This window comes from Cavia porcellus, unplaced genomic scaffold, assembly GCF_034190915.1.
Source record: "Cavia porcellus strain 051 isolate PalLab524CR breed Dunkin Hartley unplaced genomic scaffold, mCavPor4.1 scaffold_15, whole genome shotgun sequence".
NCBI lineage: Eukaryota > Metazoa > Chordata > Mammalia > Rodentia > Caviidae > Cavia > Cavia porcellus.
This window is the reverse complement of record NW_026947498.1, coordinates 70,233,597-70,250,281: the sequence shown is the minus strand read 5'-3', so window position 1 is coordinate 70,250,281 and position 16,685 is coordinate 70,233,597. Positions and strand designations below refer to the sequence as shown.

The 16,685-nt window shown below is 44.1% G+C and overlaps 1 protein-coding gene across 1 annotated transcript in view; it reads left to right on the top strand.

The window, feature by feature from the left end:
• The first annotated feature begins 22 nt into the window (after positions 1 to 22).
• Mylk (myosin light chain kinase) overlaps positions 23 to 16,685 on the top strand; it is a 274,928-nt gene continuing 258,265 nt past the window's right edge. Inside the window, exon 1 of the mRNA XM_063225097.1 lies at positions 23 to 199. The gene's annotated coding sequence lies outside the window, so the exon portion shown is untranslated. The remainder of the gene's footprint in view (positions 200 to 16,685) is intronic.

The following is a 16,685-nucleotide window of genomic DNA, read 5'->3' as shown; positions in this document are numbered from 1 at the left end:
GGACCCCTGAGGCCTGGGCGCGCTGCTCGCCTCCACTCGGGACTCGGCTTGGCGCTCGGCCACCGGCTGCCGGCTCGCCGCGCGGGGCCTCCCGCTCCGCGCCTCCGCCGTCTGCGCCCGCCCGCCGGCTCGCGGCGCCGCCCGTCCTCAGCCCGAGCCCCGCCAGCGCCGAGCCCGCGCCTGCCGCCGCGGCCGGGCGGTGAGTGAGCTTTGTCCTGCCTGCCGTGCGGGGCCCTGGCGGCGAGCCCGGGCGTGCGGGCAGCCGGGCTTCCTGGGGAGCTGAGGCGCGTGGGGTGGGCGCCGGCCACCTCTGTGGGAATCCTCCGAAGCGGGTGCCTCGGGTTCGGCTCCCGGCCTCCGCCCCCTGCAGGAGGACGCGGGGTGCTCGCACAGGTCCGCGCCCAGCGCCGCCGGGAGGTGCGCCCCGCTGCGGGGGTGCGATCCCGGAGGCTACTTTGCGGGGCGCGGTGCAGCCAGCCCGAGCTCGAGCCCTGCTCTGCCTCTTTGGCGTTAGCTGGGTGCCTTTGTGGAGGACCCGCTTCACGGGCCACTGAGTTTGCAAAGTTTTGGGTGAACTGATTCCAAAGAAACCCGCGCCCTTCTGGTGGAGGTGGAGCCCTTCCCGAGTGTAGGGTGTAAGCCCCTGGAGACCCAAAGGTCGGGGTTGCTAGGTAGTGGTGTTGCAGATGAAGATGTGCTGTCCGGGAAGAGAGTTTGCAGGCATTTTTCAGTGTTGGGGTGTGAAGGGCGCGGGGCGGGGGCTTCTGTATCACGGGTCTGCCGAAGGAATACCCAGCTCCACTGGGACCTATGGGCATAAAATTGGCTGTTGTGATCCAGGGAGTGGGTTGGGGTGGGTAAATCCCCCTCACCCTGCGCCCGGCAGTGAGTTGGCGCAGGCTCAGGGCACTGGTTTTCGCCAGCCCTTTTTACCCCTACCCTTCCGAATTCTAGAACTGCTTCTTCCTTCCAAGGCCTGCTGTCATCCTTTTTGTCAGAATGCATAATTTGTCCCGAAGCTGTTTCCAAATGGGGGTTTGAGAGGACATTTAGGGCAACACGTCCACACAAGTCCGCAGTATCCTGTCCACAGTGTAAGTCTGCGGAGCAAGTCTGGATGGTTCTGGTAATTTTATTGGTATACTAAAAGGCACTTTGGGTTCCAACAGAATCATTTTTGTTTCTGTGAGTTTTGTTTCTGCTGTGTTGTTTCTTTCTCATAAATTCTTGACCTCTGTCAGTTTATTTCTTCTGTGGTCTCTGCCTTAGTCTCTGCCTGTCCCTGGAACTGCAGGGACTGCGGTCCTTACACCACAGTGCGCTAGACCAGCATGGAATGTGCCCACCCTCCTCTGCCTAGGGAGAGGTCATCTCTTTCTCCCCTGGCCTCAGGGCAGGCCTAGAATGTGGAGGCAGGGCAGGTAAGAGCCTGGGAGTAGTTGGAAGCTTGATACTGAGTCAGGTGGTGGGTACTTTGGGGACATGCACAGGAGCTTCTCACCAGAATGGACCGGGCTGTCCATCAGTCCTGGTGGCCTGAAAAGACACTGGTCTTTATACACCACTAGTGGTGAGCCTGGAAAACTGACCCCTGGTGAAAAATTTGTTCAGCTTCTTCTGTGTGGTAGTGGTAACTGGCCAGCTGAGGAGCAGGACAGCTGGTGCCTGGGAGTTGTGCTTTGTCTGAGGTTTGCTGGGCCATTTGGTGGAGACCGTTGCCATAGGAGCCAGATCTTAATGATCAGGTATGGAGCAAACTAGGCCCAGATCTCGCTGGCGAGGTCCAGGAGGCCTGCCTGCAGCTGGAACAGGATACTGTGCAGTCATCTCAGGCAGGAATTCTGGTCACCCTGTGGATGGGGAGGAGTTGGGAGGAGGCCACTGGCTTGGGTGGTGCAGAGGAGACTGAGGCTTTGCTGGGCCTATGGTTACGGAGTGTCCTGGGGGAGACTGGGGAGGTTTCCAGTCTTGGAGGTTAAGAGTGTCAATGTACTGGTGTCACTGTGGACTCACTCCCTGTGGAAATGACACCTGAACTTTTTTTCCTAAAACTATGAGATGAGCAGCATGAGTGTGGTGTCCCATGTTTGTGATATTCTGGAAATATTCACAAAGGCCACTTGTAAGGCCAGCCGTCTTGCTCAACTGAAACCAACATACACAGATTGGGAGACTGTGCACTCTTACAGGGTTTGTGTCTTATGCTTTCTGCAAATGTGGCAAATTTAGAGAGCAGTAACCCTTCTTCCCAATTGGAGATATTGTCCTTGCTCAGATTGAGTGTTGAGTCATTGTCATTCATAAAATGAAGGGTCCCTGCAGAGGACACGAGGCATGGCCACTGGCCCGGAAAGCCTGTATTCAGATCCTTATTCTGGGGTTTCTTTTGGAGATCGTGGTGAGGTGTAGAATCAGGGGACCATGAGGAGTAACCCTGAGCACAGATAGAGCAGTGTCACAGCTGTGAGCACCCAGCCATTCCTTCTCTCCTCCAGCCTCCTGTCCCACAGGTGAGCAGGGGTGAAATGCTGGCCAGCACCTGCCCTGTGAGCTTGTCGGCTGCTACTCTGCAGACCACCATCCTTTTTCCTTCTTGAGTGTTGGCTGCAGATGCTCCTGGTAGTTGGAAGCTGGCAGGTTGAGCAAATACAGCTCTTAGAACACGCCGAGGATGGCTGGACCTTGGCATTTTTGCCACAGGTGGGCAGGCACATCCCTTCTGTCTCCGCACATGTACTCGGGATGCACAGTTAACTGGGGCAGCCAGCTCATCTAGCCTGGGGCAGAGCAGGGCCCGCAAGAATCACTCCTTGTTTGAAGTTGGGGTATTGGGGAAGCTGGACTTCCGGATATTCACAGGACCTTCTTTTGATGGCCCTCCTGTTCCCTGTCCCTGGGTGTCTGAGAGTTTGGGAACTTCTGTGTAGATTCAGCTCCCCAAATTTCCCAGTGTCATCCCATCCCCCACAGTTGGCTCTTCTGTCTCCCCTCCCCCTCCTCTGCCCACCCTGTTCCATTCTCTCCCCTTGAGTCTGGAGTGCTAAGCCCTCTGGGGACAGGGAGTCCCTTGGGGACAAAAGAAGAGGATATGGGAGGATTTCCTCTTCTTTCAGGTACACTTCTTGAGGTTTCTTCCTGGCTCTGGGCTTCACATCTGATTTCTTCATCCAGCCCTTACAACATATTTCTCATAGTCTTTGAGGGGCCAACCACTATCAATTTCAGGCCTTCATAGATGAGGATGTGTTGATCTGTTTTGTTCTCAGAGATCAAGAGTTTCTGTTACAGAGCCACTGTTATTCAGATCGTGGCAGGGGGCAGCACAGGATAGCTGGTGCTAGTCTTGGGCTCAGAGCCATCCTTTTCATGTATAGGCCCCGTGTTCTTGGGCCTGGTATCGAACTTGTGTGAACTGACTTCAGTTTTCTGCTCTGACCATAAAGCTGGCTATAAAAATTGAATAAATAAATGAACACAACAGGGCCATAAAACAAGGAATAGTTATTACTATTGCATAGTGGCCTCTGTGTCTATAGAATGATGTGTAAATCAGCCAACAAACATAATTTGGTATCTACTGTTCAGCTAGCTCTGTGGAGGATTATAAAACAGAATTCTTGGCACCTGTGTGGGGAAGCAGCTAACACGTATGAAGTAATTAGGAACAAGGGACAACACACAGTTTCCAAATTCTTTGCTGCAGACTGAATTAAGAGGGTTAAATGATGGCAGGAAATTCAGGGACTGGAGTGATAGGGGTAAGCCGCCACGATGAGGGGAAGAGAGGACAGGCACTGTCCCATGAGAGAGCTGAGGGCGGGGCTGCTTGGTTCCAGGGTCTAGAATTCTTGTGCTGGAACCTGGCTGACAACTTTGCCACATGATGAGCTCCTGCCCACGTGTGTCTGCTTGTCTTGAGATTTCTTTTGGGGTGGTTTTTATTTCTTGGCTTGTTTTCTCCATGCTGCGTAGAATATGTCAGGATTTGGTTCTTTCTAATTTTATGCTTAATGAAACAAGAAGAAGGAATTATAAGGCCTGAGTGAGAGCTGAGTCCCATAGAAGGCTTCTGGGTTCCTGGGATTTTCTCTTAGCTTCTTAGGCATTAGGACTGGAGGAAACAGACGCACTTGACTTTTGCTTTGAACTGAGGAGAAAACTGGCCCAAGAAGCCAAGTGATAGAGTGAGGGTCAGCCAGAGTTCCTGTCGCCACACCTGTCCCCACGGGGGTTAGCAATGGGAAGGTGAGATGCCTGAGAAATGGGCACAAATTGCTTCCATCATCTGCTTCATGGGGCTCTTCTGGGTGCATGAAGGGTGTCCTGTTTAGTCTGAGGGTGCTGTGGGCTGAAGGACCCTTCCATTTCGGGCCTGACTCTGTGGTCACTCTGTCTGCCCACCCATATTCTCTGTACTCTTAAAGCCCCAGCCCTTGTCACTTCCTGTCTTGGAAGCTGGTGCTTTTACTGGCCTTGACCTCTCGGAATGCATCATTCTTTGCATGCATTGTTCAGGAAAGAGGTCCAGGCCTTGAGTGGCCCTGGGAGGAGTGCCACTCTCCTTCCCTGGGACCTGGCTTCCTAGGTCATGGAGGGGAGCAGGAACAGGCCTGAGGTTTGAGACTGAGCTCCAGTGCTCTCCCCTGCCGTGTGACCATCTCTTCAGGGTCTGCTTCCGTGGTGAGAGGAGCAGCTCTCTTCTTCCCTGGTGAGGTGAAGGGGGTGAGGGGCAAAGTGGGCAGGGTTCTGTAACCTTTCTGTGGGATGCATTGTCCCCCTAGGCATGAGCTCCTGGTGGCCAGAGCTTCATCTGTGTATCCTTAGGCAAAGCCTATGGCTCCCACTGCAGTGCTGTTTTCCTCTGGGTTGCAGACAGGGCATGGGATAAGTGGAGGTACTCAAAAAAAAAAAAAAATCTAAGTGGTCTGCTCCAGGAGAAAGCAGTTTTCCCACTCAGTGACTCCACTTCCTCAGTGATGTATTCTCTAAGTTAGTTTTAATCGTTCACCTTTTCTATGCGTCTTCTCAGTAAACTGCTGAGCTCATCCTAGAGCATGCCTAGAAAGGGTGTTTCTTACCTTCCTCATAGTCCAAGTTTAAGTTACCATTTGATATTTTCTTACTGTAACACAGCGATCGTTTTTGGAAGGCTGGTGGTTAGCTCGTGGAAATCAGTGTCCCCGGGCTGCTGCAGCGCGTGCCTGCTGGCACACAGCCCTTCCTCCAGCCTGCCCTACTCCCTAAAGCTCTGTCTTTGCAGTGGCAGCTTGTTGTGGATGTGACGCAGTTAGTACAATCACAGCTGCCTGCACCCACTGTCATTTGGACCTGAGGTGTTTTAGGGAGTTCTGAAGCTTCGTGCTGCAGCAGTGTAGGGCTCAGATCCTCCCCTTGGGGCACCCCAGGCCTCAGAGACCCGTTGTGGCTCCTTGTTTCTCACAGGCCATCCTTGACCCAAAGTTCAAGGGGCCCCACAGTCTGATGCCAAGCTGGATCTTGAAGCAATCACAAAAGGCTCCTTCCTGCAAGAGCCAGACCTGCCGGACTCCTCCCCGAATTCACACTTCACTGTCTCTGCTTTCACTGTGAGTTCATCCTCTCTGGGAAGTTTCTTCAGTGGTGACTTTGGCCTGCAAGTTCTTCTATCCTGAAATATCTGTTTGGGGATGAGTTGAGTTCCTGATAGCTGCCAGGGGCTGCCTCCAGATGGAGGCTGCTGCTGACCTCTGGGGTCTCAATTTGTGTAGCACTTAGTCCCTGTCACATTCTTTTTACGGTGACATGACATGTGTTATTAGGGAATGATTTTAACATTAATTTTTATGCCAAATTTTATATCTGTGGTGATAGATAGTGAAAAAGCTTCAAGAAGGGACGTACCAAATGCCTTGATATTTCTCATAACAGGCATTCCAGAACTGGCTGGTAACAAAATGCCTTAAAAGCTTGTTTGAGAAATAACCCTTGGCTCTTTAGTCCACAGCCTGAACTCGCTCTGTGAGGCAAGAGAATCTGATTTTATAGAGCTCTTAGGTGGTTCCAAAGGCAGCAAAGTTGGGAATCTATCCTGGTTGGGTTTTTACTGCATAGTTTTTAATTTGTATAGTAAGAATAATTCTTCAAAATTAATAGGATGAGAAAAAGTAGAATAAATAACTGTAGTAGGATGCATCCCACCTACCCCTATTTTCTTGATTCCAAATTACCAAAGCCATAATGTTCATATTAGTCTTCTGCTCAGGGAACAAGTACTTCCTGTGATATACAGAATTTCAAAAATATTTGTAAGTCACAGGATGCCCTTATTTATACAGTTGCATACTGGTTTCTTCATCATCGCCACCATCACATAAAGACCCTGTGACCTGTGAATGTTAGAGTTGCATGTATGTTTAAGATAAAATGTTTTTCATCCTTGCTTCTGATTGTTGAATGTTGACTCATCTATGTCTGCCTGACATACACCTGCTCAGGATAAGTAGTTTGTTTTTAAAATATCCTGCTGGCTTTGATTTTTTCTAACATTATCTGTGCTTTCTGGATCTATGGTGCCAGGTGAGCTCAAAATTTCCTGGGTCAATTTTGTGTGCGCTCATGATTTTGATATCTTTAGCACCTTAAGAACTGCCAGACACACTAAGTCTAGAAAGGTTTTCTTTACATTTCCTTCAGTTAAACTTACAGTTCTCATTTTTCTGTAATAGTATTGTGAAAAGTTGAATATCCTTTAAAAGTTAGCTGGAAACTTTGGCAAAGGGAAATGATCTGCTGCCCACGAGTCGGTCCCATGGCTTTCCCCCAGCAAGCCTGTGCTGTCTTCCGATAAACGCGCAGCCCTGATTGCCTTTTCTTTCCATGGCTCGGGGAGTGAGGCATTCCTCTAGGAACACAGTAACCTTTTAGTGCTTCATTAGAATGGAACTTTTTGAAGAGCTCTTTTCTGTTTCTCTTTTTTTCTTCTTCACATTTTCAAATATTATTTTTTTTTCCTTAAAAAACTTACCGTAGTAAAAGACATTGCCATTAGTCTCCCTCAGACAGATGTATCGCATTGTTCTGGCACCTCTGGAGCAGTTCTGGAACATTCCTTTTGTGTCTTTAGTCAAGGCTGTTGTGGCTGCCTCAATGTCCTGAATTTATTCAAAACATTTACATTTCATGGTCGTTTTCACATTGAGGAAGCGTCAGAAGTTGCAAGATAGTCAGTCCTCCTGACTAAGGTGGGTAAGGACACCAGAATGTATTTGATGCATTCGCAAATATTCTAACCACTTTTATTTTGATTCCCTTTTACTTTATCAATAGCCCAGTTCCTTGTAGCTTAACATGAAATTATTTTTTTCAGTAAACTTCTCTTTCTGTTCATGAGCTTAGTGTTTCCATTATCAGCTACCAGATGACTTTTATTTTTATGTTTTTGAGGGAGAAAAGTTGTTTTTAAATTACACATTTATTTTCCAATACTTGTTGTCAGCAGTTAATTTGCTTTCTGTCTCATCTTGCTCTCCTTGTGGGCTTTGCACACCTTGTCTATGCACTCTAATGGATTCCTTGTAAGACTGACTTTTTTTTTTGTTTTTTTTCTCTATAATTCTTTATTCAAAAAATCTTTTTCATATAGATTAACATTTCGATTCTTACATTTCTGTAAAAATAAGACTCACAATAGTCTAAACAACTTTGATAAAGGAACAAAATTAAGCTCCAACTCTCTCCAGTCCCATGACTTATTACAAAGTTATACCAATCATGACAAAATGACATTGATAGCAAGATAGACAAACCACCACCAATATAAAGGTCCAAAATAGATACTCACGTAACAGATATTTTATTCCTGGCAAAGATGCAAAAGCAATTAAATGGAGAAAGGATTGTACCCTCAGTAAATATATTGTAATAATTGGATGTCCGCATGCAAAAAAACTCCTTAGGTAGCACATCAAAAAAATTTTAAAACATCCAAAAGTCAACTCAAAATGGCTCACAGTGGGTTAGTTAAAAATGAAGGCAGGTGTGGCCTGAGTCATTGCTTGGCTGAAGTCATTCTCTCTGGGACAAAATATGTGTTTTTCCTTATCATACTAATGAAACAATGTGATGATTATGCATGCGTGACATTTATTTCACTAATAAGAATGTTTTCAAGGAGCACCCATTTAGCTATAAAAACGTTTTGTTTACCATTCTTTATGGCTGAACAGTATTCCATTATATAGAAATACCACATCTTTTTATCCATTCTTCAATCAGTGGGCATTTAGGTTGTTTCCAAGATCTATTATGAACTGGGCTGCTAGAAACATGGATGCACATATATTGCTGTGGTATGATGTTTTTAATTCTTTTGGAAGATACCCAGAAGGGGAAGCGCTTGGTCGAATGGAACCTCCAATCTTAGTTTTTTGAGGACTCTCCACACTTATTTCCATAGTGGATGCAACAGTCTGTCTTCCTACCAACAGTGGAGAACTGTTCCTTTCTCTCCACAGCCCCACCAGCACTTGTTATTGGTTGATTTTTTTACTTTTTTTATTTTAAAGAGGGTAAAATTAACACAACAAAACAGAATATAAGAAACCAATGTATGAGACATAAATTTCAAAGCAAGACAATCAGAGATCTTCACTGTCTATCGTATTGTCTTGTTTTCTTCTGAATAGTTGCCCATATCTTCACATACAGAGAATTCACAACAAGCAACATAGTATAGAACTGATCTGAACAGGATGAGCAAGGTGTTTTAGGTCTTCAAGACCAGACAATATGGAAGTCAACAATGGCTGTCATAGTGTCTCTCATTTTCTTCAAAATAGCTGTCCATACCTTCATGTATGTTGAAATTATACAAAACAAAACAGGCTAAAATCACTCTGAACAAAGAATAATAGTATTGCTGGATTTCACATCACGATGCTACAGAATCAGCACTGGGTACTGTAGTGTCTCTTTTTTTTCAAAGCAGTTCATTTCATCATGCATTATATAATCAGTTCTCATAAACTGTTTATAGGTTCCACATATGCATGAGTCTTTACATGTATTTCTATCCTTTCTGTATTAGAGGGAAAAACAAGGCATAGCAAGACAAAACAAAACGAATTCCTATAAAAACATGAAACGAAAAAGTCATATAAAACCACAGTACGAGGTGATATGATTACTGTGTTGTCTCTTGTTATCTTCAATAGAATTGTCCATATCTTCAGGCAGAGTATAATTGAATATAGCAGTACATAATAATATTAATAAAAACAAAACATTGTAGACAGTGTAAAACTTCAAAAGCAGGTAATAATCAAACCAGAGTTGGTATCCTAGTGAGTCTTGTCATCTTCAGTGTAGTTGCCTATACTGTTAGACTTGATACTGTCAATCATAACAGATTTGAATAAAATCTGTCAGTACAAAACAGCAATATAACAAACCAGATTCAACTAAGATCAGTCATGATAAAACAGTATAAGTTATACATGGCTTCAGATTAAGTTAATAGGAAATTAACGATGATAACCATAATATATCATGATATTTTTTGGAATAGCTGTCTGTGCCCTCAAATCTAGTACAAGTAGACCATCTGGAACAGAATATAGTCCATCTAAACAGAGTGGTGTGAGCAATGTGGGTTTTAAATCCTGATACACTATCAACAGTACCTTCTGCCTTCCTTTTTTAGACAGTTCCTTCCCTTTCACTCCCACAGGGTGCACTGTGCAATTTTGGGTCCCACCAACTCCCTCAGTTTTTAGATTGGCAGGGGGCAATCTGCTATTTCTTTAAGTGGTTCCAAACCTTCTCACTCCTGGACTTGATCTCGAGTTGTATTCCTTTACCTACAAAAGCCTCAGGGTTTTCCTTCATTATAGCTGAGTAGCTCTCTATTGCACATAAGTATCCCATCTTGCCAACCTATCTGCAGGTGCTGGTCGAGTTGCCCCTATTTCTCTCTGGCTCCCTGTCACATGGAGCATTGTTTTCTCATATTTGATTTTTGGTCCATAAACCATTTTTCAGGTTAATAACATTTCCTATTTAGAGCATCTCGGTGGACCCTACATACTGATCTACTCTGCCTGTGTTTCTTTTTTTCTTTTTAGTGTATCAAGGCCATCTGTGTTAGAGATTACAGCCAACCTTCTTTGCCTCATTTCTGCTATGCTATGTTTCTGCTATTGGTTGTCTACTTTTCTCCATTCCACTGTCTGCCCCATTTGTTGAGGGCTGTCTGCCACCCTTCCTGAAATCCTTGTTTATTTTTCTTTCTCTCTAGAATGTCCTTCAGTATTCTCTGTAGGGTTGGATTGGTGGTCACAAATTCACCCAGTTCCTCTTTGTCTTGGAAACATCTTGTTTGTCCATTAATTACTAGAGACAGTTTTTCAGGGTACATCAGTCTGGGCTGGAGGTTATTTTCTTTCAGAGCTTGGAATACTTCACTCCAAGCTCTTCTTGATTTGATGATCTGTGTCGAGAAGTCTGCTGTGATTTTGATGGGTTTTCCTATATAGTTGATCTGTTTCTTTTCTCTGATGGCTTTTAGTATTCTGTTCTTTTATTGAATTTCTGGGATCTTGATTATTACATGTCTGGGTGTAGCTCCATTTTGGTTGTAGGTAGCTGGAGTTCTGTATGCCTCATACATCTGAATATCATTTCCTTTTCCTATGCTTGGGAAGTTTTCCTTAATTATTTCTGTGAATAGCTTTTGTACTTCCTTTGTTTTTACTCCTGCTTCTTTATTCACATTTTTGTTCTTAAGTTATAGATCCTCTTGTCATCTTCTAGCCTTTGTATTGTTACTGCCTATTTCCTTATTATTTTTAAGAGACTTTTCCTTTCATGATCACACATTGCAAACCTGTCTTCAAGTTTTGATAGTCTATCCTTAGTTTCTTACAAGCAGTTATGCCAGCTTTTGATGAAGTTTTTAATTTCCTGGTAATCTCTTTGAATCTGCTTCATGTATCCTAGGTTTTATATTTTTCACCCAATGTTTCTCTCCTTTTTTTGTGTTCTCCATTCTTTTGTCTGTGTCTTCTTAAGAGGTGCCTAGCATTTCTTTTATTAAGCTACTTTTATCTTGCTTTACTTGAATTAATATTTTCAGTTTTGAACTCATCTATGAGGTCCCAAAGATAACTCTTTTATGTCTGCTGATGCCATGTCTGATATTACATGTTTACAGCCATCAATCTCTTTTGTATTTACCTCTCCTGGATCAATACTCTCAGGGTTGGGGCTGGGAGCTTTGTATTATTTCTTTCTCTTATCATGTTTTTGGTTTCTTCCATACAGGTGTATAGTGGAGGTCCCAGCCCCTTTCCTTGTTGGTTATGGTTCTTCTGAAGTGCGCTGGATAGGGATTTCTGCCCTCTCCAGTTTGCTGTTGGTCCCTGAGGTGCAAGCAGGGGTGGTGTATGTCGGCCCCTCCTCTCCAGGCCAGTCAACCTGCCGGGACTTCACTGTGTTAGTGTGTGCTGCGTGTATGGAATCAGTTTCGGATGACTTATTGGGTCTCGGCCAGGGGCATGACCCAGGCCAAGTAAATCCCACCAATCTGCTCTGGGAAAGGAGTAACCAACTGAAGTCACTGCCATTCCTAGTTCAGGCCCGTCCTGCCAGATTCCAACATGTTGTCCAGTTGGTTGCCTGTTTCCCATGGGAGGGTCTTGTTTGATTTCTTTTTTTTTTTTTAATTTTATTTAAGGAGAAAAAAAACCAGAAAAAGGGTATAAGTAATACAAAATTTAAAAAATTAACAGTAAGAAATCACTAGTTAGTAGATTACATATTCTTATCTTAGAAATAATTGTTCAAGTTACAAAATTAGAGCATATAAAGTGGACTTTCAAACAGTGTGACTGTAAACAGTACTGCTTAATGATCCAATGAAACTCAATAATATGGTTATTAATTTTATACACTTAAGCATATATGCAGCTATAACCTTTAGAACACTTTCTTTTCTTTTGTACAATGACAATTACACATTTCGGGTTTTATTACTCCCACAGTTCTTATTACTTTTTTTGAAGAGAGTAGAACCAAATGTGACATATCAGAACAGAGTCAGTCAAATCAAAAGGATGGACATAATAGATAATGTAAAATTGTGTTGAAAGTTGGATTGGTATTACATTGAGTCCATAGGTCAAAGTGGTGAAAATGTACTTCTTAATATTGCATCTTCCAGTGCATCAGTTAGCCATATCTCTCCATTTATTTAGGTTTGCTTTGATCTTTCATCAGTATTTGTAGCTTTTAGCATATACCTGTTGAATCTCCTCTATTAGATTTATAGTTATGCATTTTTTGTGTTGGGTGCACTTTTAAATAGTACTTGTGGTGAAATTCTGTTTTCCAGTTGTTCATTGCTAGTACTTATAAATTTAACTGATTTATAATCTTAATGGATTTTTAAAAATGTAAATAAAGCATAACAAAATCTATGCCTACAAAATTTGGGGATCTAATGCAGTTAGTATCTAATTATATTCAACAAATAGAATTTATAATTTAAGCAATGTAGGAGTCTAGGATATAGAACCCGCTTTCAGCCCTTGTTTACCTCTAAACTATTTTCTTGAGCTTTTATTTCCTTTTCCTTCCTTCCTTCCTTCCTTCCTTCCTTCTTTCCTCCCTTCCTTCCTTCTTTCCGTGATGCTAGGGGTCAAAACAGGGGCCTTGCACATGCTGGGCAAGTGCTTTATCACTGAGCTAGTGTCCAGCCCTTTATTTTATTTTGAATTAAAATTTATTTATTAATCTTTTATATTTTAACTGTGCTAAGCCCTAGTAGATCTAGTAATTTTTGATAGATTCTTTGAGAGTTTCATAGTAATTCTGTGATCTCTCAATAAAGAGAGTTTTAGTGGGCATGGTGGTACTTACCGGTAATCCCATCACTCAGAGATGCGGAGGCAGGACACCTCAAGTTCAATCCCAGACGGGGAAATTTAGCAAGGTCTTGTCTCAAAATAAAGCATAAAGAGGGCTGGGGATATAATTTAATCCAAAGGCTCTTGGCTCAGTCTCAAAAACTGAAATAAAAAAGTAAGATTTAACTTTTTTCTACTCCCATTTCTTTGACTTTTATTTTTCTTGGCTTTTTGTGCTGGTTACAATCTGCAGTATAATGGTAAAGAGGAGTGGGGAACACAGATTTGGCTGTCTTATTTCCAGTTGGAGGGGCAGGCGTTTAGTCTTGTATCACCATGTCAGATGTGAGCTGTAAGTTTTTTGTAGATACCCTTTATTAGGATAAGGAAGTTCACTTCTATTCTTGGTTTGTTGGTACACACACAGAGAGGATAGTATTCTTTCTTTAAAAAAATCTGTTGAGAAGACTGTATAAATTTTTCTTTTTCCCAAGTTGGCTAACTTTTTCATAAGGCCAGCACGAAATTACGATATATAAGAAATATTTATTTGTTCTTCACCTCCAGTTTCTGGCACAGAACTGAACCCTTGGAAATTTCCAAATGATGGAGATGAGAGGAATGTCATGGGTTATTCATAATGAACCCGTTTGAACTGTACTTGAGCTTTGGCTGATAAAGTGATGCTTGGAGGCCCTACGTTGTTGGAGGAACCAGCCATGTGATTACAATTCATGTGTTTGTTTTGAGACAGCTTCTCACTATGTAGTGCAGGGTGCCTTGAACTCACTACGTACCCCAGGATGGCCTTGAACTCACTTTGTTCCTCCTACATCAGTCTCCCACATGCTAGGATTATGGGTACTTGCCACCACTCCTGGCAGCCATATGATTAGAAAGTGGGAATTTTTAGCCCTTCCTCAACTTCCAAGAAGGGGAGAAGGGCTGAAGTTTGAGCTTGTCTTCCATGGCAGTGATGCAGGCAGTGAAGCTGCCATAAACACTCCTAATTAAAGGTTTGGAAAGCATCTGGGTTAGGTAGACATACAGGCAAGGACATGAAAGCCTGGTGCCCCTGTTCACATACATTGCCCTATGCCTCTCATGCACCTGCTCACGCCTGAGTTGTACCCTACTAAGCCTTGCATGTGAAGAAAGAGTATGTGAGTTGTATAAGATGTTGTAGCAAATTACTTAGATCCGAGGAAGGGGTTTGGGAATCTCTGATTCATAGGCTGGCTAGTCAGAAATAGTGGAAGCCGGGAATTGTTATTGGAATCCGAGTGAGGTGTTTTTAAGAGACTAAGCCCTTAACTTAAGGGGTTCCTTATGAACTCCAGGTAGGTAAGTATTGGAACTGAGTGAGGTGACACCCAGTTGGCACCTGTAATCTTAGAGACTTGTCTGTTGTGACCCTACACATTTGGCATCAGATATGTTTCAGGAGTGAAAAACAAGCCATAGTAGTCACATTGTTAATAGTTTAGTCTTTGTGGCTCATGAGTGTGTTCAGCTCTTTACTCAGTTCTCATGGACTTCTATTCAGTGACTTAACTTTGCCAGCACTGTGTGAAAATAGCTTGTGACTCATTACCCTTTATTTACAAAAACAGACACAGATTGGATTTGGCCTTTGGGCCATATGCCCAGTCATAATTTGCTGACCCCTGCTTTAATCTGTTGGTGTGCTGAATTACAGTAACTGCTTTTTCAGGGCTTAATGAGCCTTATAGTCCAAGAATAAACCTCATTTGGTTATGATGTGCCATAACTAGCACAGTGCTTGAAACTCCAGAAGGGACAGTGGAGAATGAAGAAAAGCAAGAGTCAAGATGCCGAAAGCTGAGGTCAGGTGGCGCCTCCTCTCCTGATGGGAGAGAAGGAAACATCCAACAACTGCTTCCCATTTATTTATACACTGTTGTCCCTTGAAAGCCCTCTGCCTGGCAAGTGTCTGCATCGCTCCCCTTGGGCACCTGGCATTCTTGGCACAGGAGCAGCTTGATCACGTGGCTCACCTCGGGCGCTCCATGTTCTTGAACTGGCCTCACATTAGCCCACACCTGTGATAATCTCCCACTCCCCACTATGATACAGTGATGTATTATTAATCTTTTATATATTACTAGATTCAGCTTCAGCTTACTAATTTCATCAAGATTTTTATGTCTACATTCATAAAGGATATTGATTGAGTTTACTTTTTTTATAACGTCTTTGTCTCATTTTGGTGTCAGGACATCAATAGCATTATAGTATGAGTTGAGGAGTGTCCTATTTTCTGAAAGAATTGCAAGGAGTTAGAAAATGGTGGCTTGCTAGGGGGCTGGGTGCTGAGTCTCTGCAGAGAAATCAGATCAGATGCTAGAATATGACAATGGAGAGGGCCAGACCAATGGATAACAATTCTTACTAACCAAGGCGGTAACTGAAGGGAAAAATAAAACTAGGAAGAGGAAGGAAAAGCACAGGTGGAGAGCTGAAGCCCGATGTGTTCACTGAGCCCTGTTCTGCGCTGTACTAGGCGCACCCGGACGATCTAAGGTTGTGCTGAGACTACACCTGTGGATAATGGGAGTCTGAGAATCCTGGACCCTTAACAGGAGGACGTGGTACAGTGAGCAGTGGATCTAAGGAGAAAATCTGTATTGGCTCTCAGCGACTGCTGGCAATTGAGACCTGGGGCCCCATGAAGCAGCCAAAGCCAGCTGGCTGCACCGGAGGAAACTTGGAGAAGCTCTGGGGCTCCAAAGCCAGGCACCACACAGTTTTCTGACCTATCTACACTGTGCTGGGAATGCAGTGAAGACACGTGGCGCAGTGTGCAGTGGACCCAAGAGGAAGATCTGCATTGAGTCCTGGTGAGTACTAGGGACTGGGTCTTGTGGGAATTGGGCAGAGCCCAGTGCCACGGCAGCATCAGTGACACAGAGAGGACTGGTGGAGGACACCTTGGAGTTGGGCAGAGCCTAGTGCCGTGGTGACATCAGATAGTCACCCCTGGCACAGAAAGGTCTGGTGGAGGACATCTTGGAATTGGGCAGAGCCTGGTGCCACAGTGACATCAGTCAGCCACTCCTGGCGCAGAGAGAACTGGCAGGGTCTGCTGGGGCTGAACCACGCCTCTGGTTGGGACCCAATAAGCAGATACAAAATAGTCGTGACTCTGTGATGTCCACAAGGTACAGCCTAACTTGAGGATTGACTGGCACAGAGGCTGGAGGCTAGCCCACACCATCCCTGCATCCCTGCCTACCTCAGATAACAGCAAATTGGGGAGGGAAGCAAAAACTCTAGTCAGCACACTTCGGAAAGACCCTAAGCAATACTAAGAGGGCCAGAAAGCCCCAGGACACACCAATCTGAAAGAAACTAGAAACATGACAAGAGATAGAAATTTAAAAAAAAAAATCTCCAGCTGCCAAACCTGGGAAAATAAGCCCAGGAGAAGTAAATACAGAAGAGAACCAGCACAGTAACCATCCAATACTAGACACAGCATCAGCAGATATAAAAAAAATACCTTCATGACCTCATAGACAAATTTAAAACTGTACTTCTGATCTAAGTGAGGCAAGATATAAAGAGATTAATTAAAGAAATGATAAGCCCCTCCTGAGAACACAGATGGAAGAATAGAGGAAATCAGAAAAGAAAGAGAAACCTCTGATGAAGAATTTAAACATAACCTAGAATACAAGAAACAGATCCAGAGAGATTACCAGGAAACTAAAAACTCCATTGAAACCTGGCAAAAAGCCTTGACAGAAACTAAAGTTAGCTTTTTGAGACTTGACGAGAGAT